Genomic DNA, 21,911 nt, shown 5'->3' with positions numbered 1-21,911 from the left:
TCCTCCTCTTGACAACAACCTGGCTTAGCTTCCAGTGCTTCTTGTTCTTGAAGTTCCTTTGTATTAAACAGAATTCATCATCCAAGAAAATGGCCTATAAATGTCCAGCCATTGCATCAAATTCTGCATCAGAGGAGGAAGGGTGGACATTCCATAGAACCTTCCTCCTCTGAGGCATCCCTCATCTCTGGCATGGTGGCATCCTGGTGGCTAAGCTGGCCTCTCTCCACCCCGCAGTGCCCAGCAGGCACAGAGTACAGGTTGATGGGCCAAGGAAGACTCATGATGTCACCACGGCCACAGTCCCCACCAGGTGAGTCTGAGCCTAGGTCACTGCTGCTCTCAAGGTGCCTGTTGAGGTGGTCACCAGATTATCTCAGCCTTCAGGAGAAATGGCAGAAAGCTGTGCCCTAAAGGCTTCACAGAGGCCTCTAGAGGGCCCAGGTAATTGAAATGGATTCACATTTCCATCTCCACCTTTGTTTGTTTGCTTGTTTCTTTTCCTTTTCTTTTTCTTTTTTCCTTATTTTTGTTTTTGAGACAGGGTCTCATCTATTACCCAGGCTGGAGTGCAATGGCACAATCTTGGCTCACTGCAACTGGCTCATGCCTGTAATCCCAGCACTTTAGGAGACCAAGGTGGGTGGATCACGAGGTCAGGAGATCAAGACCATTCGTTTTTTGTTTTTTTTTTTTTTTGAGACAGGGTCTCACTCTGTTGCCCAGGCTACAGTGCAGTGGCACCATCTCAGTTCACTGCAACCTCTGCCTCCCAGACTCAAGTGATCCTCCTGCCTTAGCTTCCTCAGTAGCTGGGACTACAGGCATGTGCCACTACATCTGGCTAATTTTTGTATTTTTTGTAGAGACGTGGTTTTGCCATGTCTCCCAGGCTTTCTCAAACTCCTGGACTCAAGCGATCTCCGACCTCAGCCTCCCAAAGCACTGGGATTACAGGTGTGAGTCACCATGCCCAGCCTCCACCTTTGTTTCTAGTGGCCACTTTTAAGATATTAGCAACAAGTGTCTTAACCTTTTAATGACATTTGTCTCATTTTTCCAGAGTTTTGGAAGGAAGCTAAGTACTTTCTTATTAATCAACCAGGCACAGACAGTGGCTACTGACTGTACTAACAGTGTTGACACTGTGGCAGTGGGTTGGTTAGGCCTGCTCATGGAACTTGTGGAACAAGGGAAAATCTCCTTAAAGACACCAATGGGTTCCCCAAGGCCTTGGTCACCTGTGACCCCAACCTTTTCCTCACACTAGATTTGTACTTAACTGCACATCTTTTTACTTGGTAAAATATACATAGAATAAAATTGACCATTTTAATTTTTTTTTTTGAGACAGAGTCTCACTCTGTTTCCCAGGCTGGAGTGCAGTGGTGCGATCTTGGCTCACTTCAAGCTCCACCTCCTGGGCTCAAGTGATTGTCCTGCCTCAGCCTCCCGAGTAGCTGGGATTACAGGCACCCGCCACCGTGCCCAGCTTATTTTTGTATTTTCAGTAGAGATGGGGTATCACCATGTTGGCCAGCCTGGTCTCAAATTCCTCACCTCAGGTGATCTGCCTGCCTCAGCCCCCCAAAGTGCTGGGATTACAGACGTGAGCCACCACGCCTGACCCATTTTATTTTATTTATTTATTTATTTATTTTTGCAACAGAGTCTTGCTCTGTTGCCCAGGCTCGCAGTGGCGCGATCTCGGCTCACTGCAAGCTCAGCCTCCCCAGTTCATTACATTCTCCTGCCTCAGCCTCCTGAGTAGCTGGGACTACAGGCGCCTACCACCATGCCCGGCTAATTTTTTTGTATTTTTAGTAGAGACAGGGTTTCACCATGTTAGCCAGGATGGTCTGGATCTCCTGACCTTCTGATCCACCTGCCTAGGCCTCCCAAAGTGCTGGGATCACAGGCGTGAGCCACCACGCCCGGCCATTTTAATTATTTTTAAAAATCCTTGAGCAAGAGCCATGTTCATCTTCTCTGTATTGTTCCAATTTTAGTATATGTGATGCTGAAGCAAGCACCCTTTTTAATTATTTTAAGCAAGCACCCTTTTGAATGATTTTCAAGTGTACAGTTGAGTGTCAACAAATACATTCATGTTGTTGTGCAACCAGCACCACTACCCATCTCCAGGGCTTTTTCATCACACCAGACTGAAACTTTGCATCCGCTAATAACTCTCCATTCGTCCCTTCTCCCAGCCTCTGGTAACTTCCATTTCATTTTCTGTTTCTATGAATTTGACTATTCTAGGACCCTTGTATAAACGGAATCATGCCAGGCTCATGCCTGTAATCCCAGCAGTTTGGGAGGCCAAGGTGGGAGGATCACTTGAGTCCAGAAGCTGGAAACTAGCGTGGGCAACATAGTGAGACCCTATCTCTAAAACAAACAAAAAACAAAACAAAAACCCACTAAAAGTCAGAATTGATTTTTAATCATTTTATTAGTTACTTCGAGTCCCTTATCTTTGCCCCAAATTTTCACTCCATTTACAGTTTTTCCCACCCCATGGTTATTTTTTTTTTTTTTTTTTTTTTTTTTAGGCGGTCTTCCTCTCTTGCCCAAGCTGGAGTGCAGTGGCGCTGTCTTGGCTCACTGCAACCTCTACCTCCTGGGTTCAAGTGATTCTCCTGCCTCAGCCTCCCAGGTAGCTAGGACTACAGGCACACACCACTACGCCCAGCTAATTTTTGTATTTTTTAGTAGAGATGGGGTTCCACCATGTTAGCCAGGATGGTCATGATATCTTGACCTCATGATCCGCCCGCCTCAGCCTCCCAAAGTGCTGGGATTACAGGCGTGAGCCACTGCGCCTGGCCAATTTTTGTATTTTTAGTAGAGATGGGGTTTCACCATGTTGGCCAGGATGGTCTCAATCTCTTGACCTCGTGATCCATCCACCTCAGCCTCTCAAAGTGCTGGGATTACAGACGTAAGCCACTGTGCCCGGCCAATTTTTGTATTTTTAGTAGAGATGGGGTTTCACCATGTTGGCCAGGATGGTCTCGATCTCTTGACTTAGTGATCCACTGCCTCGGCGTCCCGAAGTGCTGGGATTACAGGTGTGAGCCACCACGCCTGGCCCCATGGTTATTCTTTGTACCATTAAGTTCAACCACTTTGACCTCTTTTCACTTTCCAAGCAATTACTTTCAAATGTCCATATCACCGTGACTTACTATATCTAGCTTAATCCTCCATCAGAACATCTCCTTTTCTACCGGGTAATGATCTCTGATAAGAAAAAGCACTAACAGGGAGCTGGGTCTCCACACTTCGTAAACTGCCCAAGGAAGTGTTCCATCCCGCCTTGCTTTCCCACTGGGAGAATTCCTCAGAAGAAGCAACTTTAGAATGTCACTGCTTGCTGTCTGAGCTGTGCCACAATGGCTCTGAATTAGCCTGAGAAGCCTTGGTCAGGAAAAGCAAAGAAATCAGAATTGCAGGATAAGGCGTCTCCCAAAAGACTCTCAAGAAGCATCCTTTCTATCTGTACAGCTCAGAGTGTTTGGACACTATGCAGAAGTCTCATGAAAAAACATGTAACTTTATCCTGAAGACATCTCAGCTTCCCTTTTTATGTGGATGATCAAGGGTGTCTGCAAGTCTGGGAAAAAGGGATAGAGGAGAATTAACAGCCAGTACTCCAGGGCCTGGCTTACTGATAAGGGAAATGGTTGTTGATGATAGAGAAATCTGGGGAGGCAGGAAGAGCTTGACAGAAACAAATGGATGTCCCAAATAGGCTAGTTCATAATTTTTTAAAAGTTGAATATTAAAAAAATAAAATTCACAAGTTAAAAATGCCATCAGATTAAATGTATTAAGGGAGTGGTTTGGAAGGAAAATTTGAACAAGTAGAATGAAACAGTTGGAAAAAATCAGAATGGTACTAGACAAGGAAGTTTTTTGTTTTTTGTTTTATTGCAATGGCGTCTCGCTCTGTCATCCAGGCTACAGTGCAGTGGCATGATCTTGGCTCACTGCAACCTCTGACTCCCAGGTTCAAGTGACCCTCTTGCCTCAGCCTCCCGAGCAGCTGGGATTACAGGCACCTACCACCACACTCGGCTAATTTTTTTTTTTTTTTTTTTTGAGACGGAGTCTCGCTCTGTCGCCCAGGCTGGAGTGCAGTGGCCGGATCTCAGCTCACTGCAAGCTCCGCCTCCCGGGTCTATGCCATTCTCCTGCCTCAGCCTCCCGAGTAGCTGGGACTACAGGCGCCCGCCACCGCGCCCGGCTAGTTTTTTGTATTTTTTAGTAGAGACGGGGTTTCATCGTGTTAGCCAGGATGGTCTCGATCTCCTGACCTCGTGATCTGACCGTCTTGGCCTCCCAAAGTGCTGGGATTACAGGCTTGAGCCACCGCGCCCGGCCACACTTGGCTAATTTTTTGTATTTTTAGTACAGACAGGGTTTCACCATGTTGGCCAGGTTGAACTCCTGACCTCAAGTGCTCCACCCACCTTGGCCTCCCAAAGTGCTGGATTACAGGCATGAGCCACCATACCCAGCCATAAGCAGGAAAGTTCTTACAGCTATTAGATACCACTTTACTTTGGTAAAGGGGGGGTTAGTAACTGGTAAGAGGTAAGAAGGAGAGCTCTGACATACTAGTTAAGTTCTGTTTCTCAGTTTGGGTGATGGTTAATATAAAAATTCACTAAGCTGGGCTGGGTGTGGTGGCTTATGCCTATAATCCCAGCACTTTGGGAGGCTGAGGTGGGTGGATCACCTGAGGTCAGGAGTTTGAGACCAGCTATGCCAACATGGTGAAACCCCCTCTCTACTAAAAACACAAAAATTAGCCAGGTGTGATGGTGCATACCTGCAATCCCATCTACTCTGGAGGCTGAGACAGGAGAATAGCTTGAACCTGGGAGGTAGAGGTTGCAGTGAGCCGAGATCGTGCCACTGCACTCCAGCCTTGGCAACAGAGCAAGACTGTCTCAAAAGTAAAATAAAATAAAATAAAAGGCTGGGTGTGGTGGCTCATGCCTGTAATTCCAGCACTTTGGGGGCCAAGGTGGGCGGATCATGAGGTCAGGAGATTGAGACCATCCTGGCTGACACGGTGAAACTCCATTTCTACTAAAAAATACAAAATAAATTAGCTGGGTATGATGGCGGGCACCTGTAGTCCAGCTACTCGGGAGGCTGAGGCAGGAGAATGGTGTGAACATGGGAGATGGAGCTTGCAGTGAGCTGAGTTTGCGCCACTGCACTCCAGGCTGGGCGACAAAGCGAGACTCTATCTCAAAAAAAAAAATTTACTAAGCTGAATACTTTTGATATGTGCCTTTATGTATACCATATTTCAAAGATAAGTTTATTGGAAAAAGCACTTCTGGAATGATAAAAATAAAGACCTCCAAAAATCCACCCCTTTATAAGAGTAACAAAAACACTGGAAAAAATGACCAAAATCAACTTTTTCAGAACTCTGGAAATTAGCCAAAAGCTTGAAGCATCACTAGCAGCCACTGAGGCAGAACAAGTTTGGAGACCCCCAAAAACTCTATCTTCACAGAACTGTTATTACTTGACCTGTCTGACAGCTCTCTGAAAGGCCCCATTTTCAAGGTTTCTCTTTACTTGACTTGATTCGGAGCCGATGCTGCAAGAACAGCCTTATCCCTAGGTCATTTGTTGAAAACAATCCGTGGCAATTGTTTAATATGTGCAGCTGCCTGGGAAAATATCTGCAAATCATGTATCTGTTAAGGAACTTGTATCTAGGCTGTATAAAGAATTCTTACAACTCAATGTAAAAGTGGGTAAAGGATTTAAATAGACATTTCTAGCTGGGCATGGTGGCTCATGCTTATAATGCTAGTGCTTTGGAAGGCTGAGGCATGAAGATCACTTGAGGCCAGGAGTTTGAGACCAGTCTGGGAAACACAGCAAGACCCCGTCTCTACAAAAAAAATTTTACAAAATTAGCCAGGTGTAGTGGCATGTGCCTGTAGTCCTGGCTATTCAGGAGAATAAGGTGGGAGGATTGCTGGAGCCCAGGAGGTTGAGGCTACAGTGAGCCTCTGCACTGCACTCATGCCACTGCACTCCAGGCTGGGTGACAGAGCAAGACCCTGTCTTAAAAAATAAATAGACATCTCTCCAAAGATGTACAAAGGTTCAAAAATACATGAAAAGGTGTTCAACATGATTAATCATTAGAGAATACAAATCAAAGTCACAGTGAGATACAGTTTCACACCCACTAGGATGGCCAGTCTAATAAAGACAGGTCACAAGTGGTGGCAGGAATGTGGAGAAATTAGAGTCTTTATACACTGCTGGTGGGGATGTAAAATAGTCCTGAAAAACAATTGGCAATTCCTCAAAAAGTTACACATAGAGTTACTCTATCACCATCAATTCCATTCTTACATATATATCCAGGAGAACTGAAAACATACAGTCACAAAAGCTGGTACACCAATGTTCACAGCATGATTCATAATAGTCAAAAAGTGGAAATGACCCAAATGTCCACAAATGGATGGATGGTTAAACAAATGTGGTTAAACATATGGAATACTATTTGGCAATATAACGAAGTAAAGTTCTGAATCATACTGAAACATAGATGAGTACTGAAGTCATTACACATTCAGTACAGAAGACCATGTACTGAAATATCTGGAATAGGTAAATCTATGGGAACAGAAAGTAGGTTGCCAGGGGCTTTGAGAAGTGGAGTATGGAGAATGCCTGTAATGGGTATTCGTCTTCTTTTTGGAAGGATAAAAATGTCCTAAAATTAGATATTGGTGATATTCAATGCTGTGAATATATAAAACCACTCAATTGTACATTTTAAAGAATAAATTTTATAGTATGTGAACATCTCAGTAAAGCCATTTTAAAATTATTTTTATTTTTTACTTATATATTTTTTTGAGACAGAGTTTTGCTCTATCACCCAGGCTGGAGTGCAGTGGCGTGATCTCAGCTCACTGCAACCTCTGCCTCCCAGTTCAAGCAATTCTCCTGCCTCAGCCTCCTGAGTAGCTGAGATTACAAGCACATGCCACCATACCCAGCTAATTTTAGTATTTTTAGTAGAGACGGGGTTTTACCATGTTGGCCAGGCTGGTCTCGAACTCCTGATCTGAAGTGATCTACCCACCTCAGCCTCCCAAGGTGCTGGGATTACAGGCGTGAGCCACCATGCCCAGCCTCAGGAAAGCTACTATAAAACAAGAAAGCTTACTTTAAAAATTCCTTCATATCATTATTAATCACAATTACGCCTACAAGGATAAGTCAGTTTTCTAAGGCATGGATAAAAGCCCCAGAAAACCAGGGACTTCATATGTTTTATAGAAGAGTATTTCCCCAATATGCAGTTCCAAAGCTGAAACAGTAGGTGGTCAATAAATATCCTTAAATGAATAAATACAGATTGAGAAAGTGTTCGGAACCCAGATTTTCTGATTCCAGGTTCACCCCTCCACAGTGGAGACGTGGCGAGGCAGTGACCTCATGAATAGGGAGCAAGGTGCCCTGGCCAGGATGTCACTTACAGAATTGTTGTTGCTTACTGGAAGGTTACGTTTCTTACTGGGGAATGGACGTGCTCTCTAGAGGGACAGACACACTATTTGGCAGATAGGTAGCAACTGACAGAGCGTCCTAGCAAAAAAAGACTCAGGTCTTGGAGGCAGGTCACCCCGGCTCGATTCCAGGCTCTGTCTCTGAGAAATGGGTTTATCGGCCGGGCGCGGTGGCTCACGCCTGTAATCTCAGCACTTTGGGAGGCCGAGAGGGGCGGATCACGAAGTCAGGAGATCAAGACCATCCTGGCTAACACGGTGAAACCCTATCTCTACTAAAAAATACAAAAAACTAGCGGGGCGTGGTGGCGGGCGCCTGTAGTGCCAGCTGCTCGGGAGGCTGAGGCAGGAGAATGGCGCGAACCTGGGAGGCGGAGCCTGCTGTGAGCCGAGATCGCGCCTCTGCACTCCAGCCTGGGCAACTGAGTGAGACTCCATCTCAAAAAATAAATAAATAAATAAAAAAGATCAGATAAACCCATTTTTTGTATTTTTTTTTTTGTTTTTTTTTGTTTGAGACGGAGTCTCTCTCTGTCGCCCGGGCTGGAGTGCAGTGGCCGGATCTCAGCTCACTGCAAGCTCCACCTCCCGGGTTCACGCCATTCTCCTGCCTCAGCCTCCCGAGTAGCTGGGACTACAGGCGCCAGCCACCTCGCCCGGCTAGTTTTTTGTATTTTTTAGTAGAGATGGGGTTTCACTGTGTTAGCCAGGATGGTCTCGATCTCCCGACCTCGTGATCTGCCCGTGTCGGCCTCCCAAAGTGCTGGGATTACAGGCGTGAGCCACCGTGCCCAGTCGGTTTATCTAATCTTTCTAAGCCTGTATTTCCTCATCTGTGAATGCAGATAATAATACTTGCCTCTTACCTCATAGGGATGTTGTAAAAAGTAAATGAGAAGCATATACATCATGCATGTGGCTCACTTGGATAATATCTGATAAACATTTTAATTTACATTGATAATATCGAATGAACAAATAGGTTTCAAATATCTTTTTTTTCTTTTTTTTTTTTGAGACGGAGACTTGTTCTGTCACCCAGGCTGGAGTGCAGTGGTGTGATCTCAGCTCACTGCAACCTCTGCCTTCCGAGTTCAAGTGATTCTCCTGTCTCAGCCTCCCAAGTAGCTGGCAATACAGGTGTGTGCTACCACACCTGGCTGATTTTTTTTTTGTATTTTTAGTAGAGACAGGGTTTCACCATGTTGGTCAGGCTGGTCTCAAACTCCTGACCTCAAATGATCCGCCCACCTTGGCTTCCCAAAGTGCTGGGATTACAGACATGAGTCACCGCAGCTGGCCTCAAATATCTTGTAAAAAATAAAAGGGAGACAGGTCAGTGGTTGTTTTCAGACTTTGCAGGGAACTGTTACCTAAAAAGGTTGGGAGTCTCACTCCTACCCTCCCCACCACGGTGGCATTGAGCAAGGCAGAGAACAAAAACTCCTCCCCCGCAGAGCAGCTCCCACTCCCCAGCAGCCCACAGCCTGGCATGAAACCAACACCGTTATCCTGGGGGTGTGGATAAAAGGCAGGAAACAGGAAACACTTTGCCTCACCTTGAGAGAGAAGAGGGACCCAGGTATTTATATCTCCAGAGACCAGATATATTTTCCCCTCTGTATTGCAATGGTGCTACATTTGTTTTTTCTAATTAAAAAGGAGTACATTGAGGGGCAACCGAACTTGAATTGGTGTTCATCAGGAGCTACTATAAACTCAGTCTTCCTGTTCATTAAAAGTAAAAAAAAAAAAAAAAAGCTTTCCTTTTGCTTGACACCTGTTAATAGCATGCCTGTGGAAATAAGTAACCATGCTCAAAAATAATCTCCAATTGCGGGATGGAAACAGTCGTTGTGATTGTTTAAGATATAATATATGTAAAGCAAGCAGCACCGTGGTTAGCATGTTGTTGGTACTCAGGAAATGGTAACTATTATTTAAAATACCTTTTCCTTAAATGCTCTGCTGGTGTAGTGCTCACTACCGTGGACTAAACTTAACTGAATAGTGCTCTCCAGAGGCCACTGGGAATTCAACTGTGCTGACAGTTGAAAGAAGGTCTGGAAAAAGACCACAAATACCATTTAATTGTCTTTTACATTGATGCGGAGTCAGCACCACAGCCTGGTGTCCCAGGATGTATTAGAACATGACCGACTGTCTGATTTGTCACCCACAGCAGCCTTTCTTTGGCCAGGGCTTATTTGCTTGCAAGGGACACTTATGAAGACCTGGAGATCTTGGGGAAACAAGTCCAGCTAGGCACCATGGGAACTGGTGCTGGGAACTGCCAGCCCCAGGAAGGTACTGTCCCATCCCTTTTTCTGGGGACACTGTCTCTCATCCCTGTCCTTTTCTGTATGTCCACTCTGTGTTCCTCTAAAGAAACCAGCTTCCTCTTGACGTCTGCCATGCTGTAAGTGTAGCACGGGCATGTGGCTCTGGCTCTTTCTGGACATGAATCCAGATGTGGTTCTGTTTGGTCTTCCAGCTCATCTCACACAGCAAAGCAGCTTGGTCTCTCACTGGCTTGACTCCAGGTTTTCAGGAGATTAAACTGGTTGTCAGTCAAGTCTAATGGCTGGATTTAGTCTGTCTATCCCTGGTGGCTGGCCAGGAGGTGGAGGTGGGGATGCGTGTGCGTGTGTAGGGAGACAGGCCAGTGTCATGTGATACTAAACAAATTTAGCACATATGGAACTGCAGGAAGGGCAAGTATGTCAAAGGGTCTGTTTTTCTACAAACGCGGAGCTAGTGTTTATAGTATTTATAGAGTATTTATAGAGCTTTACCATGCGCCATGCACTGTCTTAAGAACTTTCTAAGCATCATTTCATTTAATCCTAAAAGCCTCCTATGACATTTGATCCTGCAATCATTCCCTATGAAGTAACTGCTGATAACAATGTTTGTGTATCTTTCCATAATTTCCTAATGCATTTTATTCCCAAGATGAGGGAACCAAACCTTAGAAAGTTTAAGCCAAGATTTAAGCCAAGGCAGTCTGATTCTTTTTTTTTTTTTTCAGGTTAGACAGGTAATGTACTGACATTGTAACCAGGTTTGAGGGTGGCACATCTCACACACGTGTGTGAACACCCAGTCCTCATACTCACAAACTACAAAAGGATCAAGGCAGGCTGATTCTAAAGCCAGGATGTTCAACACTCACCCCACCTTCCTCCTAGTGTAGCCCCTATGGCATGGTAGATAATTTTGCTATGCAGAAAAAACATCGGGGGTCTGGTTCTCAGGGAGGTTATAGTCTGGTTAAGGAAGGCAAGATTTATACATGCAAAACAATGAGTAAATGACAGGAGAGGGATCAAGTACTAAATTGCATGTTGCCATTATATTTGTTTTCTATTGCTATGTAACAAAGTACCACAAATGTAGAAGCTTTAGAGCAATCCCATTTATTAGCTCACGGTTCTGTAGGTAATAATACAGCTATGGCATGGCTGGGCTTGCGTTGACTGGAGCTGCCAACAATCTCATCTGGGGCTCAGGGACCTTTTTGAAGGGGTTAAATATGCTATCCTGGAATACTGATTATTTAAGTTAAAGGCACTTGAAAAACAGCAGGTGCAAAAAGATCGCTTTGACCTTCATGCTGTTTCTTAAAAGCAGAAGATTAAATTCCCATGTGAAAGATGCCCTCCCTATACTAGTAAGATGCAACATCCTTGCCATCAAGGACGATAAAGTTGAGGTCAAGGAAATTCTGCACAAAGAAGCCTTTCTCTTCCTATTTTCCTACCCTATTAACTATCCTAGCGCAAGCCCCTTGGCCTTACACATGTTCGCAGTTTTACTATTGTGTCCAATCCAGAATGGAAGAAACTGACAATACTTGTTTCTTTGGGTCTTCATTATTTTAGAAGGGCTCCTGTAAAACATCTGTGAAGAAACATGTATGCTTTTTTCCTGTTAATCTATCTTATCTTGGCCGGGCGCGGTGGCTCAAGCCTGTAATCCCAGCACTTTGGGAGGCCGAGACGGGCGGATCACGAGGTCAGGAGATCGAGACCATCCTGGCTAACATGGTGAAACCCCGTCTCCACTAAAAAATACAAAAAACTAGCCGGGCGAGGCGGCGGGGGCGCCTGTAGTCCCAGCTACTCGGGAGGCTGAGGCAGGAGAATGGCGTAAACCCGGGAGGCGGAGCTTGCAGTGAGCTGAGATCTGGCCACTGCACCCCAGCCTGGGCGACAAAGCGAGACTCTGTCTCAACAACAACAAAAAAAAATCTATCTTATCTCAATTCTCAGGACCGTTAAGAGGATGGAGGTGGTTTTCCGGCCCCTATATCTTCCCAGATCACCGCTTGGTGGCAGAGTTCAATTCTTTGTGGTTGTAGGCCTGAGGTACCTTTTTCCTGTAAGTTGTCAATCAGGGACTGCTTTCAGCTCCTAGAGGTTGCACTTCTCCATCTGCAGTTCACAGTGGGGGTTATTTGCTTTCCTCTAGGCCAGCTGGAGCATTTCTCTGTTACTTCTGTTACCAGCCAAACTCTCTGATTTGTTTGTTTTGCTTGTTTGTTTTTTGAGACAGAGTCTCTGTCTCCCAGGCTGGAGTGCAGTGGCGCGATCTTGGCTCACTGCAGCCTCTGCCTCCTGGGTTCAAGTGATTCTTGCCTCCCAAGTAATTGGGATTACAGGCGCACGCCACCATACCAAGCTAATTTTTTTCTATTTTTAGTAAAGACAGGTTTCACCATGCTGGCCCTGCTGGTCTCAATCTCCTTACCTTGTGATCCACCCACCTCGGCCCCCCAAAGTGCTGGAATTACAGGCATGAGCCACAAAAGATGCTTTTTTTTTTTGCCACATCTACTGCAAGAATGAAAACCATTCTCAGCAATTGGACTATCGACATTCCAGAAAATGTCGATATTACTCTAAAGGGATGCACAGTTATTGTGAACGGCCCCAGAGGAACCCTGGGGAGGGACTTCAATCACATCAACGTAGAACTCAGTCTTCTTGGAAAGAAAAAAAAGAGGCCCCAGGTTGACAAATGGTGGGGTAACGGAAAAGAGCTGGCTACCGGTTGGACCATCTGTAGTCATGTACAGAACATGATCAAGGGTGTTACACTGGGCTTCCGTTACAAGATGAGGTCTGTGTATGTGCACTTCCCCATCAACAGCATTATCCAGGAGAATGGGTCTCTTGTTGAAATCCAAAATTTCTTGGGTGAAAATCTGCAGGGTTCGAATGAAGCCAGGTATTCCTTGTTCAGTATCTCAAGCTCAGAAAGATGAATTAAATCCTTGAAGGAAATGACATTGGGCTTGTTTCAAATTCAGCGGCTTTGATTCAGCAAGCCACAACGTTAAAAACAAGGATATCAGGAAATTTTTGGATGGTATCTATGTCTCTGAAAAAGGAAACATTCAGGAGGTTGATTAATAAGACCTAAGAGTTGTCCAGCTACAGAAACAAGATGCCAGATGCTTCCTAAGACCTATATGTGATATTTAAATAATGCAATAAAAGACCTATTGATTTGAAAAAAAAGAAAACAAACTACACAAAAATTAGCCAGGTGTGGTAGTGTGCACCTGCAGTCCTAGCTACCTGGGGGGCTGAGGTGGGAGGATCATTTGAGCCCAAGAGGTTGCAGTGAGCTGAGATCATGCCATGCACTCCAGCCTGGGTGACAAAGTGAGACCCTGTCTCAAAAAAAAGAGTGTGTGAAAAAAAGTGGGTGTATGTACACATATAAATCATAATAAATCATCCCATTACTGGGTATATACCCAAAGGATTATAAATCATTCTATTATAAAGACACATGCACACGTATGTTTATTGCAGCACTATTTACAATAGCAATGACTTGGAACCAGCCCAAATGCCCATCAATGATAGACTGGATAAAGAAAATGTGGCACGTATACACCATGGAATACTATGCAGCCATAAAAAAGAATGAGTTCATGTCCTTTGCAGGGACATGGATGAAGCTGGAAACCATCATTCTCAGCAAACTGACACAGGAACAGAAAACCAAAACCGCATGTTCTCACTCATAAGTAGGAGTTGAACAATGAGAACACATGGACACAGGGAACATCACACACCGGGGCCTAACAGGGGATGGGGGGCAAGGAGAGGGAGAGCATTAGGACAAACACCTAATGCATGTGGGGCTTAAAACCTAGATGATGGGTTGATGGGTGTGGCAAACCACCATGACACATGTATACCTATGTAACAAATCTGCACATTCTGCACCTGTATCCCAGAACTTAAAGTACAAAAAAAAAAAAAAAAAAAAAAAAAAAAAACTTCATGGCCGGGCACAGTGGCTCACGCCTGTAATTCCAGCACTTTGGGAGGCCAAGGCGGGTGGATCACGAGGTCAAGAGATCAAGACCATCCTGGTCAACATGGTGAAACCCTGTCTCTACTAAAAATGAAAGAATTAGCTGAGTGTGGCCTGCAGTCTCAGCTATTTGGGAGGCTGAGGCAGGAGAATCACTTGAACCCAGGAGGCAGAGGTTGCAGTGAGCTGAGATCACACCACTACACTCCAGCCTGGGTGATAGAGTGAGAGTCCGTCTCAAAAAAAAAACAACATAATAACTCAAACCTCACAAATTGAAGAAAATTAATGATTAATAAATGGTATTTAGATAATTAGTAATTTAGAAAAAAATTAGATTTATAATTTCCATCAAAATAAATGCCCATTAAATTAAAATTTAAATTTTAAAGATAAATTTAAAAATGTAATCACTAAAATTGGTAGAAGAGAGTTGTGGGTCTTTGGGAAAATGACATCATCCTAAGATCTGAAGAAGTGAAAAGATGATTATAAAAGAAAAAAATCAGACTTGCCTACAGAGATAGTTAAAACTTCCATATAGTAATAACAACATTTAAAAGATTAAGGAGAGTTTTAACTATATGGGGTAAAAAGATTAAGATCTATAATATCTAAATGCATATCCAGTGCTGCAGATGAGGGCCCCAAGAGATAATGGACAAAGGACATGAATAGATTGTTTAGATGACAAGTAAAATAAAATAGAAAAAAAAAATTAGGGCAAAATGGCCAAACTTCCTGATCAAATAAGTGCAAATTAAAACTACAAAATGAGCCATATTTCAATTAAGAAAACATAAATTTAAATTATAATACCCAACCTGGAAATGCTTCTGGAACTCTGGCATTCATACATTATTGGTAGGGGTGTAATTTGGTAAAATTATTTGTATAAAACAATTTGGCAAAAATGTCCTTTGACGTAATACCTTCATTCCATGAAATTTGTCCTAAAAGGATGGTGCAAAAGGAAAAAAATAGTCGTGGTCACAAGCATTTTAAGCAGCACATATACTAAAATTGGAACGATACAGAGAAGATTAGCATGGCCCTTACCCAAGGATGAAAAAATAAAAATTAAAAAAAAAGTTGCCAGGCACGGGGCTCACACCTATAATCCCAGCACTTTGGGAGGTCAAGGCGGGAGGATCACAAGGTCAGGAGATTGAGACCATCCTGGCTAACACGGTGAAACCCCGTCTCTATTAAAAATACAAAAATAAATTAGCTGGGCATGGTGGCGGGTGCCTGTAGTCCCAGCTACTGGGAGGCTGGGCAGGAGAATGGCGTGAACCCAGAAGGCGGAGCTTGCAGTGAGCCGAGATCTGGCCACTGCACTCCAGCCTGGGTGACAGAGCAAGACTTGGTCTCAAAAAAAAAAAAAAAAAGTTAAAAAAAATGAATGCCATGTTAAGTGTAACACTGACAAACCGGCAAGGACAGAAAGAACATGCTTACCTAAGTTATCAGTGATGATTATACCTATTAAGACCACTTAATAAGGAGGAACGAGTTCGAGTTCAAATGTGTTAAGTGAAAAAGCGTAGCCACACCAGACCAATCTGGTTCCACTTTTATGTAAAAAGATCAAGAGCTGTTTTTCGTTTGCCATGGACCCTCAAGTCACATGAACTCAGCATGCCTAGATGAACCAAGCCTGCAACCACAGGAAGAACCTAAGTGCCTGGGCTGAGGAGTGGGACAGAATTAAGAAGTGGACACTGTATGGCAGGATCCAGAATCCAATCAGATCGAGCTCCGGCATCACCCCATGGTCAGATCCAGTCATATCATGTATCCCAGCATCACCTCATTGCAAGATACAATCAGGTTACACCTCATTACCGGACCCAGCCCCCAGCTTGGGGAGGCAGTGCTTTGGGAGCTATCCCTGGTATTCTCCTTACTTGACTTGTTGCAAGGAATAAAATCCCTTGCCAAATCCTCCTTCATTGTCATCATTGGGCTGTCACCTGTCAAGTGACTGAACCTACCCATTGTGTGGGTATGAAAAGGTTAACAGAGAATTCTGCATGTAGTATGATTCAAAGTAATTCTTATGGTGTTTGTGAAGCTGTGAGAAAAACAGCACTTTTGTATATTGTCAGTGGGGATACAAATTAGCATAATCTCTTAGGGAAAGCAATTTACAACAGGAATAACAAATTTAAAATGTGATTTATTTGAGGATCCCACTTCTAGGAATTTATCCATTACATACACTCATACATATACACAAAGATATATGAACATAAAATTTATTGCAGTTTTTTGGTTTTTTCCGAGACGGAGTCTCACTCTTTTGCCCAGGCTGGAGTGCAGTGGCATGATCCTGGCTCACTGCAACCTCAGCCTCCCAGGTTCTAGTGATTCTCCTGTCTCAACCTCCTGAGTAGCTGGGATTACAGGTGCATGTCACCACTTGCAGCTAATTTTTGTATTTTTAGTAGAGACAGGGTTTTACCATATTGATCAGGCTGGTCTTGAATTCCTGACCTCAGGTGATCCACCCACCTCAGCCTCAGAAAGTGCTGGGATTATAGGTGTGGGCCACCGCACCCAGCCCAGAATTCTGGACACAGCAAAAAAGACTATACAATAAAAACAGCCACTAGCTGGCGACTGATCAAATAAATCACATGAGAAACCTCCAGTGGGATACTATACAGCTGTTAAAAAGAACGAGAGACAAAGTGACACGTTCTGATTTGAAACAAGTGCTAAGATGGGTTTTTAAGATTTAAAGAAAAAAGGTTAAGATTCAGAATAGTGTGGATCGTGTGCCCCACTGTGTAAAAAAGACGTTAACACAAAATACTTGTAGATGCTTAGAGAATTCTTGGAAAGATACTGGTAATAGAGTGAGGCTTGGGGTATAGCTGGTGGTAGTGACAAGAGAATGGAGGTCTGAACTGAGGAAACTTCTCACTCACTGTCCTTCCGTTCTCTTGCATGCACATGGTAAAACTTTCTTTTCCAAAGAAAAGGATCAACAAAGGTAGTCTGAAAATATATATATTGTAGATGAACATAGATTAGAAGGAAACAGAAAAATTGTATCTGTTGAGTTAGCATGATAGAGCTGTAGGCACGTGGTCACAGATTAGATCTTAACATAGAAAAATTAAATTAGTGGAGAATTAGTGTAGGCGAATCACAAGTTGTTCTTTTCTTTAAAGTGCTGTTTTAATGTTGCCATTGAAATAAATAAAAATTAGTGTGGGAGGAGAGACGGGGTACCTGAGGAATTAATAGAATTATAAACATGTTGTTCTAAAATGAATAAACAGGAGAAGAATGAGCACAGAGAGCTTGCAAATGGTCCAGGGAGCAAGCACTTAGCAAGAGGTGCCAGTGCATCTGTGCCTGGTAGGGTAGTTGGCCAGGACACACTGACTCCTCTCCTTGGGAACTCAAGGTTCAGACCTAGAGAACAAGAGAGGAGAAACTGGGGTGGAGGAGTTAGAAGAAAGTCTGGTTTGCAGATCCCAAGGAAAATCAGTTCTCTGGAGAGGATGGGTGGCAGGCACAGGGTAGATGAGAGACATCTAGATCCTGTAGATCTCAAAAGAGACACCTTCCTTAGGAGGGCAGGGCTAAACTCTCCACTTGTGAGATAGTCATCTTTTCAGATTTTGATTTTTCATGACTGTCAGTAAAAAACGAAAATTGAGAGGCTGGGTGTGGTGGCTCACGCCTATAATCCCAACACTTTGGGCCACTGAGGAAGGCGGATTGCTTGAGCCCAGGAGTTCAAGACCAACCTTGGCAACATAGCGAAACCCTGTCTCTAAAAAAAATACAAAAAATTAGCCAGGCCTGGTGACATGCACCTGTAGACCCAGCTACTCGTGAGGCTGAGGTGGGAGGATCACCTGAGTCCGGGAAGTTGAGGCTGCAGTGAGTCATGATCGTGCCATTGCACTCCAGCTTAGGTGACAGACAGAGACCTTGTCTCAAAAAAAGGCCAGGTGCAGTGGCTCACACTTATAATCCCAGTACTTTGGGAGGCCAAGGCAGGCGGATCACCTGAGATCATGAATTCAAGACCAGCCTTACGAACATGGTAAAATCCTGTCTCTACTAAAAATACAAAAATTAGCCAAACGTGGTGGCATGCGCCTGTAGTCCCAGCTACCTGGGAGGCTGAGGCAGGAGAACTGCTTGAACCCGGGAGGCCGAGGATGCAGTGAGTTGAGATCATGCCACTGCACTCCAGCCCTAGCAACAGAGCTAGACTCCATCTCAAAAAAAAAAAAAAAAAAAAAAGGAAGAAAAGAAAATTGAACATGCATCCCCAATATATGTGTATTTATTTATTTAATGCATACATATATTATTGTGTGAATATATTATATGCATTATAAAACATGAAAAAGTTATTTTAAAAAGATAGTTTGGCTGAGTGCAGTGGCTCACGCTTATAATCCCAGCGCTTTGGAAGGCGGAGGCGAGTGGATCACTTGAGGTCAGGAGTTCAAGATCAGCCTGGCCAACATGGTGAAGCCTCGTCTCTACTAAAAATACAAAAATTAGCCGGGCATGAAGGTACATACTTGTAATCCCAGCTACTTGAGAGGCTGAGGTGGGAGGATCACTCGAACCTGAAGGCAGAGGCTGCAGTGAGCCAAGATTGCACCACTGCATTCCAGCCTGGGTGACACAGTGAGACTCTCTTTAAAAAAAAAAAAAAAAAAAAAAAAAAAATATATATATATATATATATATATACCTAAAGTGCTTAATATTTTACAAGCTATGTAGTTAAGTATACTTCAAGATTTTCAAAAACTTGGTTTAACATTTTGGGATGTGATAATCCAGAAGTATAGCTTCAAGTAATTTCATAACAAACAGTTGCTACTTTTTCTTTTTTTTTTTTGAGACAGAGTCTCCCTCTGTTCCCCAGGCTGGAATGCAGTGGTGTAGTTGCAGCTCACTGCAGCCTCTGCCTCTGGGTTCAAGGGATCCTCCCACCTCAGTCTCCCAAGTAGCTGAGATTACAGGGATCCACCACCACCGCTGGCTAATTTTTGTATTTTTAGTAGAGATGGGGTTTCACCATGTTGGCCAGGCTGCTCTTGAACTCCTGACCTCAAGCAATCTGCCCACCTCGGCCTCCCAAAGTGCTGGGATTACAGGTGTGAGCCACCACACCAGGCTGGATGCGGCTGTTTTTTGTTTTTTGTTTTTTTTGAGATGGAGTCTGGTTCTGTCGCCCAGACTGGAGTGCAGTGGTGCGATCTTGGCTCACTGCAAGCTCCGCCTCCCGGGTCACGCCATTCTCCTGCCTCAGCCTCCCGAGTGACTGGGACTACAGGTGTCTGCCAGCATGCCCGGCTGATTCTTTTTTTTTTTGTATTTTTGGTAGAGACGGGGTTTCACCGTCCTTGCCAGGATGGTCTCGATTTCCTAACCTCATGATCCGCCTGCCTCCGCCTCCCAAAGTGCTGGAATTACAGGCATGAGCCACTGCTGCTGGCCTGGATGCTGCTTTTAACAGCTGCCATAGCTGAAGATACCTCACAAGGATACACAGATTCAAATGGAAGAAATATGTTAGTGGCATTGATTATGATTTAATCAATCATAATATCATTTTCCAACCCTATCCACCACCTGTGCTTTGGTTTTGGTTGAAATTGTGTATTGACTTTGTCAAGTTTTTCTTGCAAACTCTGAAGTTACTGTACTTTTAATAGTTTTTAACATATAGCTCCTCTAAAATTCTTTGGAAGGTTTAAAAATATAAAATTTTGCTCTCAAGATTTTAAAGATGCATCTGAAACTTTTTGTTGGCAAATGTTAACATTTAAAAAAAAAAAGTCTTATCACTATGGAAACATTTCCTAATATCCATATTGAAATTGCCCTTTGCATAGCATGGCTTTCTTTCAAAAAGTAGTTATTTTCTTATTTATTGTTACAACGTCATCTTTACCTTGGAGAAACATGTGTTTGTCCTTGCAAAAATAGCCTCCAGGAAGGAGGCCACTGGGAACTACTGTACTTGGCTTCAGAGATAAGGTCCTCAAATTTGAACCACTTGTCTTTTTCGTAGAAGAAAAATCCCAGTCATTTTTTTTTTTTTTTTGAGGCGGAGTCTCACTCTATCGCCCAGGCTGGAGTGCAGTAGTGCCATGTCGGCTCACTGCACGCTCTGCCTCCCGGGTTCACACCATTCTCCTACCTCAGCCTCCCAAGTAGCTGGGACTACAGGTGCCCGCCACCATGGTCGGCTAATTTTTTGTATTTTTTGTAGAGACGGGGTTTCACCGTGTTAGCCAGGATGGTCCTGATATCCTGACCTTGTGATCTGCCCGCCTCAGCCTCCCAAAGTGCTGGGATTACAGGTGTGAGCCACTGCGCCCAGCCCAATCCCAGTCATCTTTAAGTTCTATTACTCTAATAAATGCTTTGTTTAGAAATAAACATCAAACCTCTATGTAGTAAGATATTTTCATCATCATTCCCTGAAATAGGCCAATAGGATGAAATGGCTGAATCAATTTCATGCTGTTGGCCTATTTTTATAACCTCGCCTAAATTAAAAAAAAATTTATTTACACATTTAAGTTTTTAAAAAATTTTCAGGGTTCATGTGATTATTTAATACATTCATATGTAAATGAAAAATAAAATTCTAAATCCTTCAACTGGCTAAGTGGACCCTGCTTCTTGGCCAAGGGTATCCAAAGTAAACCTGAGAAACTGGTTCAGGCCATGATGGGCAAAAAGGCGTAGGACATGCCTCATTATATTTTCTTCCCTTTGGAATTCAGGCACAACAGACCAGCATTAACATTAAGATAAAGAGACTTCAAGACAGACAAAACAGACTCTTTGTAGCGGTAAGACACCAGATGCTGACCTGACTCTAGTATAGCATCACATGACAGACAGCAGGCGCTGAAAGAAATTGAAGCATTTTATTCCAAAATATATCTCTCTGACATATTTTGAAACAGACCCACAAAGCTGTCTCTTGTGGGGAAAATCTACATTCTATAAAGGATCCCCTTCCTTTCCTAGGTCTTTTGCTGATCCAGGAGAGATTTAACTAAGAGTCTAGCACCTTTTACAATCTGATAAGAGACATTTGCCATCTTTTTTTGTTGTTGTTGAGACGGAGTTTTGCTCTTGTTGCGTAGGCTGGAGTGCAGTGGCACGATCTTAGCTCACTAAAACCTCTGTCTCCTGGGTTCAAGTGATTCTCTTGCCTCAGCCTCCTGAGTAGCTGGGATTACAGGTGCCTGCCACCACGTCCAATTAATTTTTTTTGGTATTTTTAGTAGAGACAGGGTTTCATCATGTTGGCCAGGCCCGTCTCAAACTCCTGATCTTGGGTGATCCACCCACTTTAGCCTCCCAAAGTGTAGGTATTACAGGCATGAGCCACCACCCCCGGCCTTGCTGTCTATTCTCTCCGAAGCCTGCTACCTGGAGGCCATCTACATAGGAAGAACTTTGGCCTCCACAACCCCCTATCTTAACCCATACACTCCTTTCTACTGATTCCAGGTCTTTTTTTGTTTCTTTCTTTTTCTTTTTTTTAGATGGAGTCTTGCTTTGATACCCAGGCAGGAGTGCAGTAGCACAATCTTGGCTCACTGCAATCTCTGACTCCCAGGTTCAAGCGATTCTTGTGCCTCAGCCTCCCAAATTGCTGGGATTACACGCACCCACCACCTTGCTTGGCTGATTTTTTTTAGTGGAAACGAGGTTTCACCATGTTGGCCTGGCTGGTCTCGAACTCCTGACCTCAGGTGATTCACCCGCCTTGGCCTCCCAAAGTGCTGGGATTACACGTAAGCCACCACATCAGGCCTAATTCCAGGTCTTTAGATACTAACTCTTTCAACCAATTGTCAATCAGAAAATCTTTGAATCCACCTTTGACCTGGAAGGCTGTCCCCATATTGATTGATGTCTGCCTGTAACTTCTATCCTCTTAAAAGGTGTAAAATCAGGCTGTAACCTACCCACTTTGGGCACATG

The 21,911-nt window shown here is 43.8% G+C and overlaps 1 protein-coding gene, 1 non-coding gene and 3 pseudogenes across 4 annotated transcripts in view; 2 read left to right on the top strand and 3 right to left on the bottom strand.

Moving 5' to 3' along the window:
* The window catches only part of PDZD2 (PDZ domain containing 2), a 480,171-nt gene that overhangs the window by 281,895 nt on the left and 176,365 nt on the right, over positions 1-21,911 (bottom strand). The window lies entirely within an intron of this gene.
* On the bottom strand, positions 1,960-2,033 carry LOC126957738 (uncharacterized; annotated as a pseudogene).
* Positions 10,605-10,708, bottom strand: LOC126957803 (small nucleolar RNA U13). The gene has a single exon (XR_007726966.1). It is a non-coding gene; the product is annotated as a small nucleolar RNA U13 (small nucleolar RNA).
* LOC126956702 (60S ribosomal protein L9-like) lies at positions 12,421-12,991 on the top strand (annotated as a pseudogene).
* Positions 14,907-15,006, top strand: LOC126957716 (uncharacterized; annotated as a pseudogene).

This window comes from Macaca thibetana, chromosome 6, assembly GCF_024542745.1.
Source record: "Macaca thibetana thibetana isolate TM-01 chromosome 6, ASM2454274v1, whole genome shotgun sequence".
NCBI lineage: Eukaryota > Metazoa > Chordata > Mammalia > Primates > Cercopithecidae > Macaca > Macaca thibetana.
This window is presented reverse-complemented; position numbering and strand designations above follow the sequence as displayed.